Genomic DNA, 22,534 nt, shown 5'->3' on the forward strand with positions numbered 1-22,534 from the left:
TGAGTCAGTGACGAAATCGAAGTTTTTAGATATGAATAAAATCTAAAGTATAAGAGCTATGCAATTGATATGTCCGAGAACTTTGTTTATCTAGTATAATCCAACCCCAAGTTATGAGGGTTCCAAAAAACGACGAAGCGCTTCGAGAAAAGGTAGATAGTGCCCTTGCGCTTTGCTCGTCTTGGCGGGGGCACTGCCGTGCCCCCAGATGTTAAAACATAATAATAATAAAGCTTTATGTTTAGTGACTTTAGTTACCTACTATTTTCGCGTAAACTAGACAATTTTTATATCTTTAGTTAATAAGGCCCAAAAGAATTATTTTTAACTTATTATAAATATCCTCTTGTTGTGAAGTACCAAATATTGTTATTTGTATATGTATAACTCTTAAGTTAAAAACAATAAAATCTGTTATTGTCTACTGTCAAAATTATAATTTTTTGCGGGATTAAGTAATAACCTGCTAGTGTTCAATAAGGCCCACAATAGGACTTTTATAAAAGGTATATTTTCCAAGAGTATCGTAATATTTTTATAACTATTTTGGTATAATGAAGAAACTTCAATAAATAAGATACCTATTTGAGTGAGTTTTTCATACTTAATATCCTGTTTATTAAAAAAAAAACATTTTAATGTAAGGTGGGCCGTATATAGGCATATACGGCCGACACGGAATATACAATAAGGTGAGGTCACTTACCTTATTGTATATTCAATATGTATACGTGTAATATTGAGCAGTTGGTTTATAATATACATAATTATGATATTGACGTTGAATAGGACAGGACATGACAATAGGAACCAGAAATAGGTATAGTCGGTCAAACCAATTTGTCAGTAAATAAAAACAAAAAACTATATTCATCCTTTTCTTTTGGGTGCTAGTACTAGTGTAAGTCAAAGATAGTATGATGATTCTCTCTATGTTTGAAATGAGACAGTCCTTTGACAAACTATGGTAAAAAATAGTTGTGAATATCATGTACATTTTTATTACAATTTCGAAATTCAAATGTTCTTCCTAATCAACTCGGCCACTAAACTAACTGATAACTTGGTATCCGATCCGCTAACTCGGCGAATGAATCGCCAATTCGCCAACTCTCCGAGCCGAGTCAACGCTATCACACTGCTACTAAGGCCATTCAAAAATAAACCTTAATTCGAGAGCCCGAAGGTTCTTATATGACAAACAATACATTATGACTTAAAACTTTATGGGAAACAAATGAATGATAAGAAAAGACAGACAGTGCTGTGAGCGGCAGGTGGGGCGAGGCGAGGGGCGAGGTATAGGTAGGCTATGATAGGGTCTCGGGCGCCGCGCCGGCGACACTGACGGACCAGCGCGGCGTATGTATGAATTTCGCGCCTTTTTAAATATATTTTACTATTACAATGCAAGCTACACACCGACATTTCTTATTTTCCATAATATGGCTGCGTATATTATTTTATAGTAATAGACTTATTTTTACAGACTCTAATTCAATATTAGATATTATAGGACAAAAAACGCATATTAATTCTAAAGCATATATCTTATTCTTTTAAATTTTTAGCTTGCCTATTAACTTAAGAATTTATATATGTTGTTGTGGATTTATTAAACTTTAATTCAATATCGACAAAATAATAAGCTAATTTGTAGTTTGACTAAGAAGCACGTTAAAAAATTTTCTAATAATTTTACATTATAAAGCGTCATACATATTATAAACGATGGAACTTAAACATTGCACTTTAATTCAATATTAAAAAATCATTACTAAAAATATATAAATACCTAATTTATATCTAACGCTCGTTCTAACTTTTCGTCATATTTTACAAATATGCTTAAAAATATGTCCCATGTCAGATAAGTATCACTTTTTCATCTTTAGAATTATCAAAACTTTTAGTGCAAAAATCCGGTCCCACTATTGGTCTATAGCTCAACACACTAGATAGAACACGAGTTGTTAATCTTTTAACATACAATTTGAAGAAATACAACAATAATTAGTTATTGTTAAAAAGTACTTGTGATACGTAATTCTGAAAGCTAGCTATAAATGGAGAAGTTTCATAACTGTATAAGTAGTTAAAAATTTTGAACAGAGTAAAATTACTACGAAACTAATCTAGTTAAAGTAAAGTTTGATTATACAAATGAGTACCTATTGTTGTTTGAACAAACAAAACTCGTGTAGATTTTAGGAAAGTTATTATAGGCATTTTAATTGAGCTGTTACATTCAATTAAAAAATTAATATCAAAAAAGTTGGAAGAAGTGAAGGACTAGAGGCAGCGGTCGGCAACCTGCGGCCCGCGGGCCGCATGCGGCTCGTGAACCAGTCACTTGCGGCCCTCGGACCGCATTGGCTATTTTGTATGTAATAGTGACAAACGAAAATGTCTCATAAAGTTATAAATATTAACAAAGTACGGCTCGCGTCACCTCCGTTAACTACTATGTGACCCTTGGCTGCTAAAAGGTTACCGACCGCTGGACTAGAGCTATAATAAAATGTCAGAAGCGTGTTTCAGAGCTATTTATTACAGAATTTACTTTTTAATGTATACAGACGTACCTACACGTCATGGCGCTTATTGTGTGGCTTTCCGTGCGCGTTCACGGGCATCCTAGGCGTTCAAAGGGTGAACATGAGATTATATTTTAAATGAAAATACCATCTGAATTTAGAAATATGTCTTTATTTTTACCTACCTACTTTTCGGAACTACAAAACCTAAGACACAATTTTTTTTTAGGTGATCTAATGACATTTAGCAAGGGCCATTCTTGATAATGGTGATAGCTGGCTTGCCGTTGCGAATAAGATAGAAATTGGCGCAGTTGAAGTAGCAGATGTTAAAGTATGTGCGTTTGTCAGAGCCGCAGACTTCGAGCTTGAAGTTGGAATTACAATTGCAGCCACATTCCCCATAATTGATTATATACAGTGCTGGTAGACCTGCGTGAACGCGACGCCGATTCTCACAACCTAAAGCACACTTGTTAGGATACGTTTGGAAGTCGCTGGCACACACAGGCTTCCAAATGTATGGACAGATGCAACCGCATTCGCCTTTGGTGTACGTCAGCGGTGGGAGATTTTGGTACCAACGTCTTATGTTCTCGCATTTTAGTAAACATAAATTCCCGTAGGTCTTTCCATCGTTTCCACATACTGGGTCATAGTTCTATGGACATGAGCTGCCTTTACAAGGTCCGTCGTAAAGTTTGGTTAAAGGAGGTTGTCCTAGAGGACCTAGAGCAAATCGTATTTCGTTTTGACACTGCAATGCGCGATTGTTGTAAGTATTTCCATCACTAGCGCAAACTGGTCTTACATCAGCTGGACAAACACAGTGTTCTACGGGACACACGCCGTAATTCTGGACGTAAATTGGTGGTCGACCGTTATTTGTATTTTGCCAGCTTGCGCATTCGAGATAGCAAGTATTCCTGAAGGTTCGACCATTCGTGCCGCAAACGGGGAAAATTATTGTTGGACGATTGCATGATGACGCTGGGCAGCGACCGTAGCTGGCGATGAAGATCGGAGGGCGTCCGTGTTCTTGTTGGTTCTTGCTTTCACAGTTTAGTTTGCAAGGATTTCCATATGTTCGTCCATCTGTACCGCATACCAGCTGTACGTATTCAGCGCAAGCACACGCTGGTTCAGGGCACTTGCCTAAGCTCTTAACATAGATAGGTGGGTAGCCATACCGCTGATTCCTTGCGCTATCGCACCCCAGCTCGCATCTATTAGAATATGTCCATCCATTGGTTCCACAAACTGGATCGACTACAGCTGGGCATATGCAGGGCTGCTCAGGGCAGCGTCCAGAGGAAATGACAGTGACTTTTACAGATACTTGCCCGCCTTGAGTTTGTTTTCTCTTGACGCACTCCAAGTAGCACGAGCTGGAGTAGGTCTTTCCATCGGTTCCACAGACTGGAGCTACTACAGGACATTGATAATTGCATTCGGCATACGAATTCGTAGGCCCAGGAGTAGGCACGACAGTTTCCGCTGCCAACGCAGCAACCAGGTTGGCAACCAACTACAAGGGTATACACCCACATGCCAGAATTTCATTTGCCATAATTTAATTTGCCATAATAGTCAACAGCCATTATATTGTTTCCCATAATTACATATGCAATACTTATTGTTTACTATATTAGTCACGTGCCAGAAACTTTGTTTCCCATAAAATCAATTACAATAATATCATTTGTCATCATCATTGTAAGCCATAATTATCACTAGCCATAATATAATTTTTTTACAGAAACCAAATGCTACTAGATAAATGCTATTTTATTCCAAATTTGGGGTGTATTAGTTACCAGCCACGGTACACATGTTAACTGTTTACTGTTACGAAGCTTAAAAATGTATCAAACGGTAGTTAAATATGCTAGGTATGTCCCGATTATAGTTGTAATTAATATTTTTCTGATAATATAGTAATAATAAAGAAAACACAATATTTTTAACCAATTATATGATAAAAAAGAATTAAATGCTCAAAAAGTTGCTAATATTCGGGAATGAAGGTAAAGTAAATGTCCCAATGCTTAACACTAGCCGCCTTATATTATAACAATCATAACATAACAGCTTATAATCATAACAAGGGAAGTATTAGATCGGCTAACTATGATTAGAATTAGCATATCAAGCATTTGGACGATTTTTTTGTGAATAAACGTCCAAAGACTAAAATTCAATACAATAAGTTATAATAGGTAATAGGTACTGTTTCAATATTTCAAGATCTCTTATTTCAAAATACGATACATCAAGATATTTAATCGAAAAACACTATTAATTCCTATTCAAGTTACTCAAGTAGTGATTTCTGTGTTATTTAGTCCCCGTTACCTATAGCTGCATTAATTTCTGATTTCAAACACTTAAAAATATATTTTGTTAGAACGATTATGAAATAATTAAGTAAATGAATTAATTAAAACCGATTCGGTTAATAAGTATTAATTACCACTTCGTTCAGATACGTTTCAAACTTTCTAAAGGGCATGAAACGAATTTTTCAACGAGTTATTGTAGCCGAGCTCAAACAATGACACAAATAATTAAATTACGCACAAACAACCACTTCCACCGCTCAGGGACGGATAATAAACAGTCATAACATAACCCTGCGCTGGTCAAGCTGCATGCCCAATGAGAATCGGGATAGCGAGGCGATGGGCAGTCGCTGATACACCTGTCTCGTTCTCCTAATCAACAAGAAATGCGAGTCGGAAAGGTACAGAGTGTATTATGCACAGGCTAGTATGTTGTCGCAAGACTATAAGAGATTCCACTGCAAGTAAAACAATGATAGTTGCGGAAAAAACACTGAGGTTTCTAATTTGAAGGGCAAACATTACATTTTAGTAGTAAAGGACCCATAAAACGATTTATTTATTTGGATTTATAGATCTTTACGCCCGGTTGTACGTTGTTTCATATACTACATTTTCGTAGAATTGTGCTTCATAGAAAATGTTTCTCATAATTATTATCATTTCATAGAATGATCAACTTCCAGTGCACTTACATTGTAGAAGCTGTACTTGTAGATTTTTTATAGTTCAGAAAATTAATGTTTCTAAATTCATGTCATAAAATTTCAGGTCATATATTATTATTCCTTATAATATTAAGTTTATATAAAACTTGTTTCCAAGCCTGCATATTCATAGAATTTTGTTTAAAATTTTATTAAACTTAATATTTTCATTTCATAGAAGGCTCAGTAACTCAATACTTACTTTGTCAAAAATTAAATCATAGATCTTCTCAGTCAGGTCAGTCAGGTCGCAGTTCTAACCTAACCTAACCTACTTTCCTAGCAACAGTTTGTTTCTGCGGTGGTCGCAGTTCTAACCTAACCTACTTTTCTAGCAACAGTTTGTTTCTGCGGGGGTCGCAGGTCTAACCTAACCTAACCTTCTTTTGTAGCAACAGTTTGTTTCTGCGGGGGTCGCAGTTCTAACCTAACCTAACCTTCTTTTGTAGCAACAGTTTGTTTCTGCGGGGGTCGCAGTTCTAACCTAACCTACTTTTCTAGCAGCAGTTTTTTCCGCAGTGGTCGCAGTTCTAACCTAACCTAACCTACTTTTCTAGCAACAGTTTGTTTCTGCGGTGGTCGCAGTTCTAACCTAACCTACTTTTCTAGCAACAGTTTGTTTCTGCGGGGGTCGCAGTTCTAACCTAACCTAACCTACTTTTCTGGCAACAGTTTTTTTCTGCGGGGGTCGCAGGTCTAACCTAACCTAACCTACTTTTGTAGCAACAGTTTGTTTCTGCGGGGATCGCAGTTCTAACCTAACCTACTTTTCTAGCAACAGTTTTTTCCGCAGGGGTCGCCCAAGTAGCACAGATAGCTCTATAACTACTCACTTTTAGTTCTATCTAACGCTCTGTGCGTATTAAGACACTTATAAGAGCACACTCGTGGTCCTACAGCTGTATAATAGATCTCAGTGATATTTATATAGCTTAGGGCTGATTAAAAGCTGCATTACGGCTCTGAAAACTACCATTAATATGCAAAGAGTGATATAAAGGTATATTTGCTACGACCCTATACAGCTTTAAGGGTTATCAAATGCTTTAACCGTTATAAGGTTTGTTTAGTGGATAAAATTACGCCATGTGCTGTAGAAGGAGGTAATTGTGGACTTTTATTACGTTGACTTATTAAGGGAGCGCAAGTGAACGATTATGAAGCTAATAGACGTATAATAGAACACATGTGGCACATAATACAGCTTGTCGCTTAACATGATTACCGCTAAGCAGCTTTTATTACACTGACTTTTAAGGGACCATGAGTGAACTAATATGAAGCCAATAGACGTAAAATGGAACACAAGTGGCGCATAATACAGCTCATCGCTGAACGTGTTTACCGCTAAGCAGCTTTTATTGCGCTGACTTTTTAAGGAAGCACGAATGAACTATTATGAAGTCAATAGACGTATAATGGAACACACGTGGCGCATAATACAGCTTATCGCTGAACATGTTTACCGCTAAGCAGCTTTTATTACGCTGACTTTTAAGGGAGCACGAGTGAACTAATATGAAGCTAATAGACGTATAAATGGAACACATGGGGCATGGGCATAATACAGCTTATAGCTGAACATGTTTACCGCTTAGCAGCTTTTATTATTCTGACTTTTTAAGGGAGCACGAATGAACTATTATGAAGCCAATAGACGTATAATGGAACACATGGGGCGCATAATACAGCTTATCGCTGAACATGTTTACCGCTAAAGCAGCTTTTATTTCGCTGACTTATTATAAGGGAGAACGAGTGAACTATTATGAAACCAATAGACGTATAATCGAACACATGTGGCGCATAATACGGCTTAGCGCTGAACATGTTTACCGCTAAGCAGCCTATTATACTACCATTGGGACTGTCTGCATAGCGGCTGTTTAAACGTTCACAAGATGCCTTATAATTGTTTAGAGGTCCACTCGTGTATCGAAATAACGACTTGGACTGTATAGTGGTTCACTTAAGTATCTTTGTCAGATATATAACAGTCGTATGCTGCATATTAGAATTTTAAAGGTTCACGTTGCGTTTTAACATTGACCGCCATTTTATTGTATATAACCTACAAAATTGAAATTGCTTTTCCAACTTTTAAGGGTAACAATAAGGTTTTGTGCCTGAGTTCTTAACCTAAATCATTAGTTTAGTACTTCCTATAACGTATTATTAACTTTTTATCTCATAATTCTGTCCAAACCACTGAAATAGTTTTTACACATAGCTTATTTATATCATTTATTTAAATAAATACTGATTATTTTCGTGGCGCACTGAAATTTTCTTAGATAATATATATATATAATGTCAATAAACTTGCATTCCCAAACATCTTTCTCGCATTAATATATAAAAGATCATGTACAAACATTTAATTAAACACTTTAACAAAATGACTTATGGTGTCGTTGCGCTTAACGTTTTTGTTTCAATATAAATATGTTCACCTCTGCGTTCGTCGTCACTATACGAAATATAATAGCTGATTTTTAAGGCAGAGGTGTAAAAGTATGTTATTAATTATCTTTTATTCAGCCCAACGTCAATCTTTCCCGGTATTAGGGCGCACATGTGACATATTAGCTGAATAAAGGGTAACTGGTGGTCTCTTACCCAGTCAATATACATCTCTTATAACTCCTGTTACCCCTTATAATTCCGTTAAATTGCTGCTACAACGCTCTTAAGTAGCTATGTGAACTTAAGGCTGCCTAATTTGTGCCCATTTAAGAGTTATAAAAGCTGAAAAGACGCTTATACAGCTCTTATGCAGCTTTTATATTCCAGCTTCAAGCGTATTCGTACTTCATTATGCGGCTGCTATACAGCTAATCTGTGCTACTTGGGCGCAGTTCTAACCTAACCTACTTTTCTAGCAACAGTTTGTTTCTGCGGGGGTCGCAGTTCTAACCTAATCTAACCTACTTTTCTGGCAACAGTTTTTTTCTGCGGGGGTCGCAGGTCTAACCTAACCTAACCTACTTTTGTAGCAACAGTTTGTTTCTGCGGGGGTCGCAGTTCTTACCTAACCTTACCTACTTTTCTAGCAACAGTTTGTTTCTGCGGGGGTCGCAGTTCTAACCTAACCTAACCTACTTTTCTGGCAACAGTTTGTTTCCGCAGGGGTCGCAGTTCTAACCCTACCTAACCTACTTTTCTGGCAACCGTTTTTTTCTGCGGGGGTCGCAGTTCTAACCTCACCTACTTTTCTGGCAACAGTTTGTTTCTGCGGTGGTCGCAGTTCTAACCTAACCTACTTTTCTAGCAACAGTTTGTTTCTGTGGGGGTCGCAGTTCTAACATAACTTACTTTTCTGGCAACAGTTTGTTTCCGCAGGGGTCGCAGTTCTAACCTAACCTAACCTACTTTTCTGGCAACCGTTTTTTTCTGCGGGGGTCGCAGTTCTAACCTCACCTACTTTCTGGCAACAGTTTGTTTCTGCGGGGGTCGCAGTTCTAATATTACAATTCTTTGCATTGAGTTTCTTTTCAATAAATTTAAATGAAGTGCATAAGTTCTGAAATAATAATATGTGAAAAGAAAATACTCGAACTAAATATTATTTTAAACAGTTCCTATGAAACAACAATCTATGGAATCTGTGTCTACGAAACAAGAATACACGAAACATAATTCTACTGTTTGAGAAGTTTCTAAATTTAAAAAGTTTGATAGTAATATACATTCAACTTAATTTCTGTGAAATATGTTTCAACCAAGTAAATAGTCTATGAAACAATAATATTGGAACTGAAAGTATATGAACCAAATAATATATGAAATAATTTCTGAGAAACGACATTCTATGAAATTTCTGTCTGTGAAATAGGGTGACACCCTTTACGCCCATGAACAAAGATAACAGCGGAAAAATCTCCTAGCATAAATGCGTTCGAATTTAAGGGCAAACATTACATTATAGTAATAAAGGTCCCAGAAAACGATTTATTTGATATTATTCACCGCTACGTCCATGTTATTTGTTTTGAATTTAGAGTTTAGTAACTATTTAACTAATTTGAGGTAGTAAAAGATACAAGTATTAGAAAAGTCCTTTACAACCTTGTTCGCTTCTTATTATACTTATTAAAAAATATTTTTAGAGCGGGTCGTAAAGGACAAGTACAATAATACCAATTGTAAAATATGTCTTTTACGACCATCTTGACCATACGATATGAAACATCATTAATTTAAGACAAATGAAGGGCTTAAAGGACGACAAAAGACATGTAAGTCATTTACAACAATATTTATATTTAGCGGTAACCTTTACGATAATATCTTTGAACATCTAATTTGTAACTGGTCATTTACGCCCCTTGGGCTAAGCTGATTTTGCAAGTTCATAGTGTAAAAATTGGGTCGTAAAGGCCACTTTTTAAGAGATATCGAAATTTTAACTATACAGAACGATAGCGCTTGGAATTCCGAACAAAACTGTATATATAACTCATTTTCGCCAAAATGTCCTTTACGCCAATTGAACCCAAAGGTATCGATAATTTAACTAAATCAGACCCGCAAAGTTTTATGAATAAGAGGGTAAGTAGCTACTACTTCAGCTTGGATTCAAAATTATACAATCAAAATAGAATATAACAGTAAAAATAAAAATTTAACTACTTAACCTGCTAAGAGCTGCATGTTGTGGTTGGTTGGGAAGAACTAAGGTAGAATCCTCTTTGCTACAATATTTATACTTTCAGATTGTTTTTCATTGTTTGAATTTGTGCAAAAAACACCACATGGTTAAAGGTTATAATAGGACGTAGGTACCTTTTGTTAGGGTTCACTAGCAGTAATTCATATTCTCTCTGTCTATAGGTAGGTATACACCGCAGGCTGAATATCAATAAAATATATATTTTAGTTATTCATAGTTAGGGTTGAAGAAACCCGGAAAAATTCCCGTTTTTTTTCTAAACCCATGTTTTTTTTCAGTTTTATTCGGAAAAAAACAATGTCACTAAGTTTAATATTTTTCCGAAAAAAAACAAAAAAATCGGAAATAAACGGAAAAAACGCAACTGAAAAGAACTAGTGAATTTTTCCATTTATATTTAATCCATAGTTTAGGTAACTACACCTGCTTAGTCGTGTGTTTTGTTATCTAAATGCTGGCTGGCGATCGTTTGTGAAAATGTCTATTGACTTTCACGCTGTCGTTAGTTTAAAAAAGTTTCATTTCTTTCCCAAAAAAACTGAAAAATACGGAAAAAAAAGAAAATTTCAAAACGTCCTAAAAAAACGATTTGAATTTTTCAAGAATTTTCAACCCTATTCATAGTGTCGTGACCTAAACACGTACGCGCTATCAATTTTACGGCGCTTATGACGTTTTAGTCGCGTGGTACAGGTTGTGATTGCGAAAATTTCATTGTTTAGTATGGCTTCTCAATAGTAATAATAACACAATGATTAAAGTCAAATTATTCCTATTAGCAACTTAAATTAAATAGTCTCAAGACTTTAACACTTACCCAATCCGGGGACATGTCCACAGCTTAAATAAGTGCGATCAGCAACACGCCATCCAAATTGAGTCAAGGTTAGTATACCTACAATGTTAAATACAAGATATTTAAAAGTTTATTTGCGAAAATAATATGTGACCGATCTTCGCCGTTTTTTCAAGCGACAGCCCAACTAACAATTTGAGGCAAAATTTAGGTTTACACGACCAAATTTTATGGTCGTTTAAACGTCGTATATACGTTGAGTGTTAATGGTCGTGATAATACCTATTTAGTTGCATAGTCGTCGTATATGCGTCGCCGATTCGACACTTCGTCGTATAAATAGTAACTACTACGACGCTTATTCGACTTAAGGAAGAGTAGTGGTGATAAATACGATATTTATACGACTTTAAGTTGATTTATCGCCGCTTAAGGTCGTACAAATAGCTTATTTCTCAACGCAAGTTCCGCGTCGGCTTGTGTCAAAAATGACACCAATATTAACAGCAAGTGGTATGAATTTGTATCTTTGAAGGAAGGTATAAGTAGCCATTTTTTTAAGTTGGTGGTTTATGAAATAGGAGACAAAAGTGTATGTAATATCTGTAAACTACTGCGCAGTTAAATTTACTGATGATTGCTATATAAGTTTATAACTAATTGTTGATGCGCTTTTAAAATTCTTACTTATTTAATTATATTGACTAACAAATTATTAAGCAGATGCCTTATGCGACAGTTATACAACTTGAGGTTCTATAATATATACTTTTGAATTGGAATGGTCGCCACAGCTTTTCAAAAGTTGTATAAAAGTTTATTTTACCACATCTATTCGACTGTTGGTTAAATAGCTGTAGTATAATAGCACTTTTGCTACTTAAATACGGATAGCGGTCGCCATAATAACAGTTAGTCGACTGTCTTATAAGGAACACTTTTACGACGTGTAAGCAACTATTAGTAGTTTAAAAGTCGCATAATGGACATTCATGCCACAAAATTGTCGTGACTACGACATTATTACGACCATAATAATGAGGACCTCTATGCGACCAACTGTCGTGTAAGAAAGTTTTATAGGAGTCGTCGTGATACCTACTATACGACTGTCGTATAAAATGGTAGAATAAACGTTTATTCGACCTTGCTATACGACAATAAGTTTACCGACTATTAGTTGTATAAAACGGTAGAATAAACGTTTATTCGACCTTGCTATACGACTATAAGTTTCACCGACTATTTAGTTGTATAAAATGGTAGAATAAACATTTATTCGACCTTGCTACACGACAATAAGTTTATCCGACTATTTAGTTGCATAATGCACCATTAGTCAAAATGACAACTGTTATGCTACCTTTATAGTACTTCGAGTCGTATAGCTACTTGTTATACGACTAACTGTTTGTTGGGAGATTTCCGAACGAGATTTTAAAATGTTTCAAATTTTGGCAACCGGCCAGTACAAAGCGGCTTTGAAAGCGCTAAATGCCAAGGAGGTTTTATAGGAAACCGTTACAGGGTCCCGTACCTACTAATATATTTTTTTTTATAAATATATATTTTTCCGATTTTTCCCTGTGTAGTGTAAGCAGAGTGTAAGACGATATTACTTGCTTATAGTTCTAGGTCAACGGAAAGTAAGTTATAAATTTTGATTTCCTTGAGAGTGTCGAAATAAAAGTTTTTTGTATAATTCGTATTAATAACACGTTTGTTATGCGGGATGGGGCTAAACTACTTGAGCAGAACCCTCCTCTTGGTAATATGTGTACTGGATTTATGTTATGAAAGATCCGTAATCAAGGGAAAAATAATTATTTTTGTAAAAATGGACAAATATGTTTTTAAATGATATAGTTTTTGTTTGCTTTGTCATATTCAACAATATGTTATGTATTCAGGTGAAGTAGTAATTGTATAGGTATTGTTTCAATATTATTAGATATTTTTTTATTATTTCAAAAGTTACCGTAGAATTTGATACCTATCTCTTAGAACACCAAATTCGACCGTACAACACGTAAATTTTTTTCTACAATAAATTTCACTTTTTTAATCAAAACTACATACTTAAGATTATCTCAATTACTTACATTGAAAGTGATATGGAATAAAGTTTGAAATACCAAAAGCACTTTACTAATATCCAGCTGCAAGGCTATGATGGTCGACTGTATAAATGATATGGCTGGAGAAATGATGATAAAACGGACATTTTATCCAGTTTTTATTGATTTGTCGTCTTTTCCACTTTTGACAGCGATAGTCGTTAAACGATTAGCTGCATAACATGGTCGTTGGATATTATGTCATTTATCTACATTTCCAACTTAAACTTAGTGGATAAGTTAAATGATATAAATGTCACTTGTCTAGATTTATACAGTTTTATAACATTCATACCGTTTTGTCCACTTAGACAACAATACACGGTAAGTGGCTACAATTGTTGGATAAGTAGACATAAAGTCGATTTTTGACGGCTAGCCTTTGATTAATTTATCGTAGTGCTCACTGGGTCACGATAAGCGCAGTTAAGAAGCTGTGATTAGTCTTAACTTAATTGATTAATTTGTGTTACGAAAATTAACTATGTAAATTGTATTGTATTGTATTTATTGTACTTAAATCATACACATATAAGTCTATAGCATTCGCTAACACACTTTCATGCATCTAACTTAAATAGAAATGGCTTAACTGTGGTAACACAATGGAAGCAGTTAACTTTGGACTAATTACAGGTGCTTAATTATGTACAATTTTTTTGCAATACACTCATAAGTACACATCGGTAACTCGTGGCATTTAGGTAGCACTTAAAAGATTAGTGATGAGCACACATCGGTAACTCGTGGCATTTAGGTAGCAGGCACAGACTAGTGATGTGACAATGTTCTTCCTATACGAGTCGAGAAAAAGAAACCACTAAAAAACGGAAATTAATTAAACTAATCTTTTAAGTGCTACCTAAATGCCACGAGTTACCGATGTATACTCATAAGTCATAAGTGCTCTTGGGGTATATAAGTGGTGAAAAATGCAATTTCTTGAAATTAAAATATCAGTAGGTAAGTATTTGTTTTTTTTTCTTAACCCTTTATAAGGCAGAGACGATTTGGAAACCACTTAGTTAATAAACATTTACGGAGAAGAACATCCTCTTTTTTATTTAACTATAATGGTATTATATAGCGAATATATCAGGCTTTCTTTCCTCATTAATACTTTTTCGGTCAGTATTTAATTTTAGTGTAATTAATGAATCTATAGTATGTGGTCAATTTATGCACTATGCCTGTCAAGGGAAGCAAGCTATCGTCATTGTTTCCATTATACTATTAAAAATATACACGTCGCTGTATCTAATAATTTGAATTATAGCTCTTGCAATTCACGATGACGAGTGGCGAGACTCTTATGGGTATGATGACAAGGTCTAATTTAGATAAATCCACTCTCCATCGTGAATTGCAAGAGCTTATAACTTTTTCAGTGATATTCGTATATTAATCCTACCCACTACAAGATACACAATAATGTTCTATTTACCGTATGTAGTCAATTAAACGCCAGTCTGTACAGAGCACCTTATGTTTGTTATGTCAATGTCAATGAATAGGTGTATTGGAAACAGATCATCTGAAAACTCAAGTGCACTAACAGGCTGAGTGCATATATTGACCACATGTTTTTCTTAATGATTTCGTTTTTTTTTTTGCCGTAGATGTGTTCCTCAGTGCATTACAAACATGGTAGTGTATTTAACTTTCACGTAGCATATCTGTATAACTGGGGCCTTATAAAGGGTTAAATATAATATATACAATTTGAACTTTGAATTAAATTTGAATTTACATATAACATTATCAATACGTACATTATTTTAAGGGATGGCAAGATTATAATATCATTTCTTCTTGGCAGCTGCTGCTAGTTATCGAAGAAAAATAGCATAGATAACTCCAACGACGGGCCATTAAGGGCTACATGCAACCCATTTGATATGCCCAGCGAGGAGTTTCAGCACATACATATATAGAGTGCGCAAAGAATTGGCACTCTATTTGTGTGCCAAACTCGACGCTGACCTCAAGCCTCAACATGGCGATGGATTGCCGGCACATTTTAAAGTAAAGATACTCGTATTATGTTGCACTATTCCTCAAATCATTCTTGTCACCTTATTTAATAACGACATACCAACTTACAACTCTTTGTTTTAGGTTCTAACATCACTGCATCTACTGGCTGACGGTAGTTACCAAAGAGGAACTGGACAAGACCATGGAGAAGAAGTAGGAATAGTTGAAGTTGAAGAAGTTAGAGAAGTTGAAGTTGAAGAAGTTGGAGAAATCGAAGTTGAAAAACTTGAAAAAGTTGGAGAATTTGAAGTTGAAGAAGTTAAATAAATTGGAGAAGTTTAAGTTGAAGAAGTTGAAGTTCAGCAAGATGAAGATGTTGGAGAAGTTGAAGAAGGTTAGGAAGATAAAGAAGATGGAGAAGTTAAAAGTTGCTTTTTATTTATTCTCCATACAAACTTCCACCCCCATGTCATCTCTTTTTCACCCTTAAAGGTAGGTATGGCTAATAAAATTGGTCACAAATACATAAACATACTTTATCTCTTACGAACTTTTAAATGATAAAAGGCAAGTCCCATTTCAAGAAATTATTGAACCCCTATACAAATTTCTACCCCTTGTTTACACGCTTAAGGGATGATTTCGGGGATTAAAACTATTCTATATCCTTCCCCACAACTCAAACTATCACCATACCAAATTTCATTTAAATCGGTTCAGCAGTTATTGATTGCCCATACAAAATTCCATCCCCCTTTTCGCCCCCTTAAGGGGTGAGTTCTGAGATAAAAAGTATCCTATGTCCTTCTTCGGGAGTCAAACTACCCCTATACCAAATTTCAACTAAATCGGTTCAGCGGTTTAAGCGTGAAGAGGCAACAGACAGACAGTCAGACAGACAGACACACTTTCGCATTTATAATACTAGCTATTGCCCGCGACTTTGTCTGCGTGGAATTAGTGACAGCAGCTAAAGTAGGTACCTATAGCGCCTGGATAATGCTAATAGCAATTATTCAATTCGCGCATTGCTTACTTCAATTATTAGGTAATTCATTAAATCTTTCAATTCCACCCCCCTTTGATTTTTTCCTTCCTTCCTTTGATGATTTCCGACATAAAAACTATCCTATATATGTCCTTCCCCGGGACTCAAACTATCTCTATACCAAATTTCAACTAAATCGATTCAGCGGCTTAAGCGTGAAGAGGTAACAGACAGACAGTCAGACAGACAGACAGACACACTTTCGCCTTTATAATACTAGCTTTTGCCCGCGACTCCGTCAGCGTGGAATTATTAATTTAGGTACGTAGCTATTATTTTATTCAATCTGCGTTTTGTTGATTCCCCATACAAACTTTAACCCCCCTTTTTCTTAAAGAGTGATTTCTTGAATGAGTAGCAGTGGTGGCCGAGTGGAAATGACGTCCGGCTTTCAATCCAGAGGTTGCGGGTTCAAATCCTGGCTCGTACCAATGAGTTTTTCGGAACTTATGTACGAAATATCATTTGATATTTACCACTAGCTTTTCGGTGAAGGAAAACATCGTGAGGAAACCTGCATACATCTGCGAAGAAATTCAAAGGTGTATGTGAAGTCCCCAATCCGCGTTAGGCTAGCGTGGGGACTATAGCCTAAGCCCTCTCGCGCATGAGAGGAGGCCTGTGCCCAGCAGTGGGACGTATATAGGCTGAATTATTAAATTATTATTCTTGAATAAAAACTACCCTTTGTCCTTCCCCGGGACTCAAACTATCTCCATACCAAATTTCGACTAAATTCTGCACCAGCGCCGGTCCTACACCGCGCGGGCGGGACAGTTCCTATTGACAATGTTTGATGTGCAGTTGTTGTTAAGTCCCCATACAAAATTCCACCCCTTTAAGGCATGAAATGTGTAACAGTTGAAATCAGCTCCACTGGTACTTCACCGGGTCGCAACAACGTAGGCATGAAACTGTTAATATTTAACCTCAGGGCGCCTTTACTGGGTTGTAATGTAAATGAAAAGAAGTAGAAATTCTGGAGAAAGTCTTTATTCACACTGGGTCACACAGCTACACTTTTATTGTCCACTGACGTTGAGTTAAAGTTCAAATTAAGTTTTTAACTAACCTGGATTGTTCCTAAAGCACTTGCGAACACTCTTTATTTATTACACATACGGAATCCACTACGCAGACGCCGATGCCTCCAGGAAGCAGGTCCAGGGTTAAGTGGTGACGTGGATGACCAGCTCGGACACCGGATGCCGGTCGGAGCTCATCCCTCGAAATCGTTGTCAGGTCAACCTAAGGACCCCTACAACAAGGCAAAACCCAGCTGTAGAACCAAAGAAATCTTGCAAAGCCAACGTGCTAGACATTTGAGGTTATATAACAGTACTTACAGTTTTGGGATTTTAAGTGTTCATGAATGCGACGACTCCTCCAGTTTTATAATTTATTTTTTACATACTAACTAACGTTGAGGTAACTTTGAATGCCAGGAATGCGGCCTACAAATATCTTTTGGCTTCATTTTGAATTTAACTCCTACAACGTCCTTCCAGTCACCTCGCCGTTCGTATCGAAAAAGCAGCATCCTCTGTGATGCGCCCCTATCACGGTTGCGGATTACACCTGAACTAATTACTTATCTAATTCGCTAAATTCGCTTGCGCACGAGTTGGGTTCATAGGTGAGCCTAATCGTTTTGTGAAGCACACAGAGAGGGCGTTCTTATCAATAACTAAATTTCTTTATATTTTCTTTTTTTATGTATTTATCTTAAAGATTGTAATATTTATGTTACACATCCGTTCAACTTGGATTAAAAAGTTTTTCGTAATGAATAAACTTTTTACTTTAATTGTTGTTTATACCTATATATTTATATTTATTTAAGCTATTTTCTATGTATTTATTTATTTCTAACATTACCGCTAAAAGTCTAAACTTATTGTAACCTAATGGCGTGTTCGGCAGACAGTGAACATGCGATACCACCCGCCCGAACGCGATACCTATCACTAATATTTATTTTTGTTATCTACATATTTAAGAACAGTATTTATTCTAATCTACTAATTTTAATAAATACTTATTTATTTATCTATGGCGAGTACCAACCCATTTTGAGTGGTTGGGCTCATAAAACTCTATAGTTGTGTACCTACCAAGGGTTAGGTACAGAAACTACACTCGACGGGCAATATAAGGAAACAAGCCTTACCTTACTTACACATCCTAGCATTGTGTGTAAGTATTTACCGAGATTAATTTCTTTGTTAAGTAAAATTGGATCCAATAAATTAAAGTATTAATTAAGGGTAACACGTGTTTTTTAATTAAGTATTAAGTTTTGGTAACCTTATCAGTACCTATTTTTAAGTTAAGAATTATCGTAAAGTACCTACTCACTACATTTCTGGTACTATTACTTCAAAGGTTCTGCATAAACAAATAGGTCTAGTTATATGCACACAGATGTGGCATGTTTACGTCTTAAGCTAACTGAATCAGCTGTAGTCGATAATAACAGATTGCTTTCCATTCTTATCTCTGTCACAGCTTACTATTTACCAAAGGGTTCACTAGTGATTAATTTGGAAAACACATTCATACATCATATCTTTCAGTCTGTATCTATTATTATATTCTACTTATGGGATGTCATCTTGTTTCAGAATATCTTTGACGTGATAATCTCCCAGATTTTTACCATCCAGTGTTTTTAAAGTGTAAACTAGTGGTGATAATTTTGCAGTGATCACACATTTTTGAAATTTAGGTGCTAATTTAGCCGTAAAATTTTTTGGTGCACTAGATAAGTAGTGAGTACGTTTGTAAACTATTTGACCTATCTTGTACTCAACATGGCGTTTTCTAAGATTGTAATGCCTAGAGTTTTTGTCATGGGATTCTTGTATATACTTTTGTACTTTTTTAAATATGGTTTCTAATTCCTTTAAGCTTTTACCATACGCATCAGGATCTCCCACTGTAACTTCTGACCTAAGGATGGGCTGTTCATTGTTTAAGTAATGTAAATTACCTTTACTAATGAACTGTCTGCCGTGAACGAGGAAATAAGGTGTGTGTTTTGTGGTTTCGTTTGCTGCGGTATTAAGTGCACATTGTAATTTAGTTATGTTTTCATCCCATCGTCTATGATCGTTACCTACATAACATGCGATCCACATACCACATTCCTTATCGCTCTTTCGGCCGCGTTTACCTGAGCATGGTATCTAGGATTCGCGTATATATTAGGAACTTCGTAACGGTGTAGCAATTGTCTAAATTGAGAACTTACAAATTGTGGGCCATTGTCAAAGTAAATAGTTTTACAAGCACCATGAACTAGAAATATTTTATCTTCTATATACTGAGCTACAGAAGCGCCTGTTGCTTTCCTTATAGGATGCAACATGACATACTTGCTAAAGTAGTCGGTACAAACTATTAAGTAGGTATTTCCTTTTTTTTTGAGGGTGGAAAAGGGCCAAGTAAATCTACACATATGGATTCCCAAGGTTTACTGCATTCCTTAGGATTTCCCATTAAGCCTGGTCTCGCCGTATTTACGGGTTTATACATTTTACAAATCTCACAGCTACCGACATAAGATTTAACATCTTTATACATATTTGGCCAGTAATAATGAAGGCTTAAACGTTTGTGAGTTTTAAAAATTCCTAAATGGGCACTAGTGGGATCATCATGACATTTTTTTAAGATATCTAATCGATCCTCTTGAGGTATGACTAGCTTCCAATCGTACTCGCTCGTCAGTTGGTATTTACTTTTAGTGTGTCTAAAGAGTTTACCTTCGGTAAGTAGGTAGTTAGGATGAGCGCGCGGGTTAGATTCACATTTACTGACCATATGATTATACCAGCTGTCGCTCGAGGTCACCGACCCTATCGCTTCAATCTTAATACGACTAAGTGCGTCCGGTACTACGTTAAGTTTTCCTTTACGGTGTTCTATATCAAAGTGGAATTGGCTTAGACGCATACTCCACCTTGCCAGTCGCCCAGTGGGATTAGTAAGTTTATAAAACCACAAAAGCGATGCATGGTCTGTAACGATTTTGCATTTTTGGCCTTCGACGTATTGACGGAACTGTTCCAACGCAAATATGACCGCGAGAAGTTCACGCTCAGACGTACTGTAGTTGACCTCGTTTTTATTGAGCGTTCGACTGCAATATGCAATCGGGTGTTCAACATCATCATATGTCTGCGTTAGAACGCCACCTATGGCAAAAGAAGACGAATCACTGTGGATTGTGAAAGGTAAATTAAAATTGGGACACTTTAGTATAGGAGCAGTAACCAACGCGGTCTTTAAGTGGTTGAACGACTCCTCAGCTTCCTTCGACCATTCAAATGGAACATTTTTGCTTGTTAGTTTACTCAGTGGTCTAGCAATTTTAGAAAAATTATTAATAAATCGTCTGTACCATCCTGCCATTCCTAAAAAACTATGAACCTCTTTCCCCGACGACGGGGTTGGGTAATTAAGTATTATGTCAATTTTTGAAGGATCCATGCGTAAGCCATGTCTATCTACGAGGTATCCTAAGTATTTTAGCTCTTTCCTACAAAACTTAGACTTATCCATGTTTATAGTGAGATTCGCATTTTTAAGTTTATTGTACACTCTATGCAAAAACTCGACGTGTTCTTCAAAAGTGCTCGATATTATAATAATGTCATCTTGAAAACAAAACACTTTATTGTCGAATTCGGCCCCGAATATTTTATCCATAAGTCTTTGCATAGAGGCCGACGCTCCTACTAGACCAAAACACATTACATTAAATTGAAATAAACCTCTTCGAGGAACCGTGAAAGCTGTTTTTTCAGCTGAAGTCTCACTGTCGAACGGTATCTGCCAATATGCGGCTGAGAGATCTATAGACGAGAGATATTTCGCATCTCTGAGTTGATCTAATATGCTTGTAATGTATGGTAATGGATAGGCATCAGGCTTAGAAACGGAATTGAGCTTCCTACAGTCTAAACACAGCCTTAGATCGCCGTTCGGTTTTTCAACCATAACTACCGGGCTATTCCAACCAGACTGAGATGGTGATACTACCCCTAAGCTAAGCATTCTGTCAAGTTCTTTTTCTAACGCTTGTTGTTTGACAGGAGACAAAGGATAGTACCTCTGTTTGATTGGTTTACAGTCACGTGTGTTGATTGTATGAGAAGCTAAGTTAGTGCGACCTAATCCTACTTTAGTAGTATTAATTGAGTCGAATTTCACTATTAAGTCGTCTATTATCCTCTTTTGCTCTGCTGACAGAGACTCGTACTCTTCTAACCCATTGTTTGACGAAATTGATTGGATGCATGAGTCTACATTTGACCCGTAGTCTAAGTCCGATTTAAGCTTTTCGATTAATTCATCTGCTAAGTGAAATTCTAACCAAAAGTCCCATCCCAATATTATTGGAGTTGTTATCGTTGGCATTACGTGAAAGTTAATGACCTTAAACATGTTATTGAATTGTATAGGCAGATACATATAGCCAATACGATTTAAGTTCGTACCGCAGGCAGTACTAGCATGATTTTCAATTTTAGAGGGATTAAATTTAAAACCATATTCTAAAAATTTTAAGTGTGAGTTTGCCCCTAATACGGAGCCAAACGAACCTGAATCAAGTAATCCATAGGCCTCTAAGTCCAATATATTAAGTTTTAAATGCGGTCTATTATCACTAATACGTTTTTTAAACAGGACCTCCTCAACATATTTCGCACGCGTATTCTTGTTATGTACGGTCGAGGTGAGTAGTCCCGGTCTAACTAGTTTTTTGGACTAAGGCTACATTCACACTGCGGGCGTTTCACACCCTTTTTACCACACTTGAAACATACTATCTCCCTAGATTTACATTGATTAGTGAAGTGATTTGCACCATTGCATCTAAAACATTTTTTTGAAGACTGATTTGACGTTTTTGGCTCGTTAAGTGCAGAAACTTGTTTACTAAATGACTTAGATGCCGGTTTAGTATGCATATCTGATGTAATTCGGAAATTGCTGAAGTTGGGTTCATCAAATTGGTCCGCACGTGCGCGTGCTAGTTCCAGTTGTTTACAATAGTATTTTAACTCGTCTATTGTAGTTATGTTGTGGAGTGCCAGGTGTTTAATGTACTCCGGGCGGATATTATGCATAAGTATACCTAATTGTTCGGTACTAGATAAAGGTGTAGTAAGCCTCGCAAACATTCCCTGCATGATAGACAAATAAACCACTATTGTCTCTGACTTAGACTGAGTGCGCTGCCTAATTTCCTTGCCTAACTGATAATCTAAATCAGGTATATCGAAATCCCTCTGTAGGGCTTCTAACAGCTGTTTATAAGTATGAAAGTT

At 36.2% G+C, this 22,534-nt stretch overlaps 1 pseudogene; it reads right to left on the reverse strand.

Moving 5' to 3' along the window:
- Positions 1–2,760: 2,760 nt before the first annotated feature.
- Positions 2,761–11,090, reverse strand: LOC134800797 (serine protease inhibitor dipetalogastin-like; annotated as a pseudogene).
- Positions 11,091–22,534: the final 11,444 nt, after the last annotated feature.

This window comes from Cydia splendana, chromosome 2, assembly GCF_910591565.1.
Source record: "Cydia splendana chromosome 2, ilCydSple1.2, whole genome shotgun sequence".
Taxonomy (NCBI): domain Eukaryota; kingdom Metazoa; phylum Arthropoda; class Insecta; order Lepidoptera; family Tortricidae; genus Cydia; species Cydia splendana.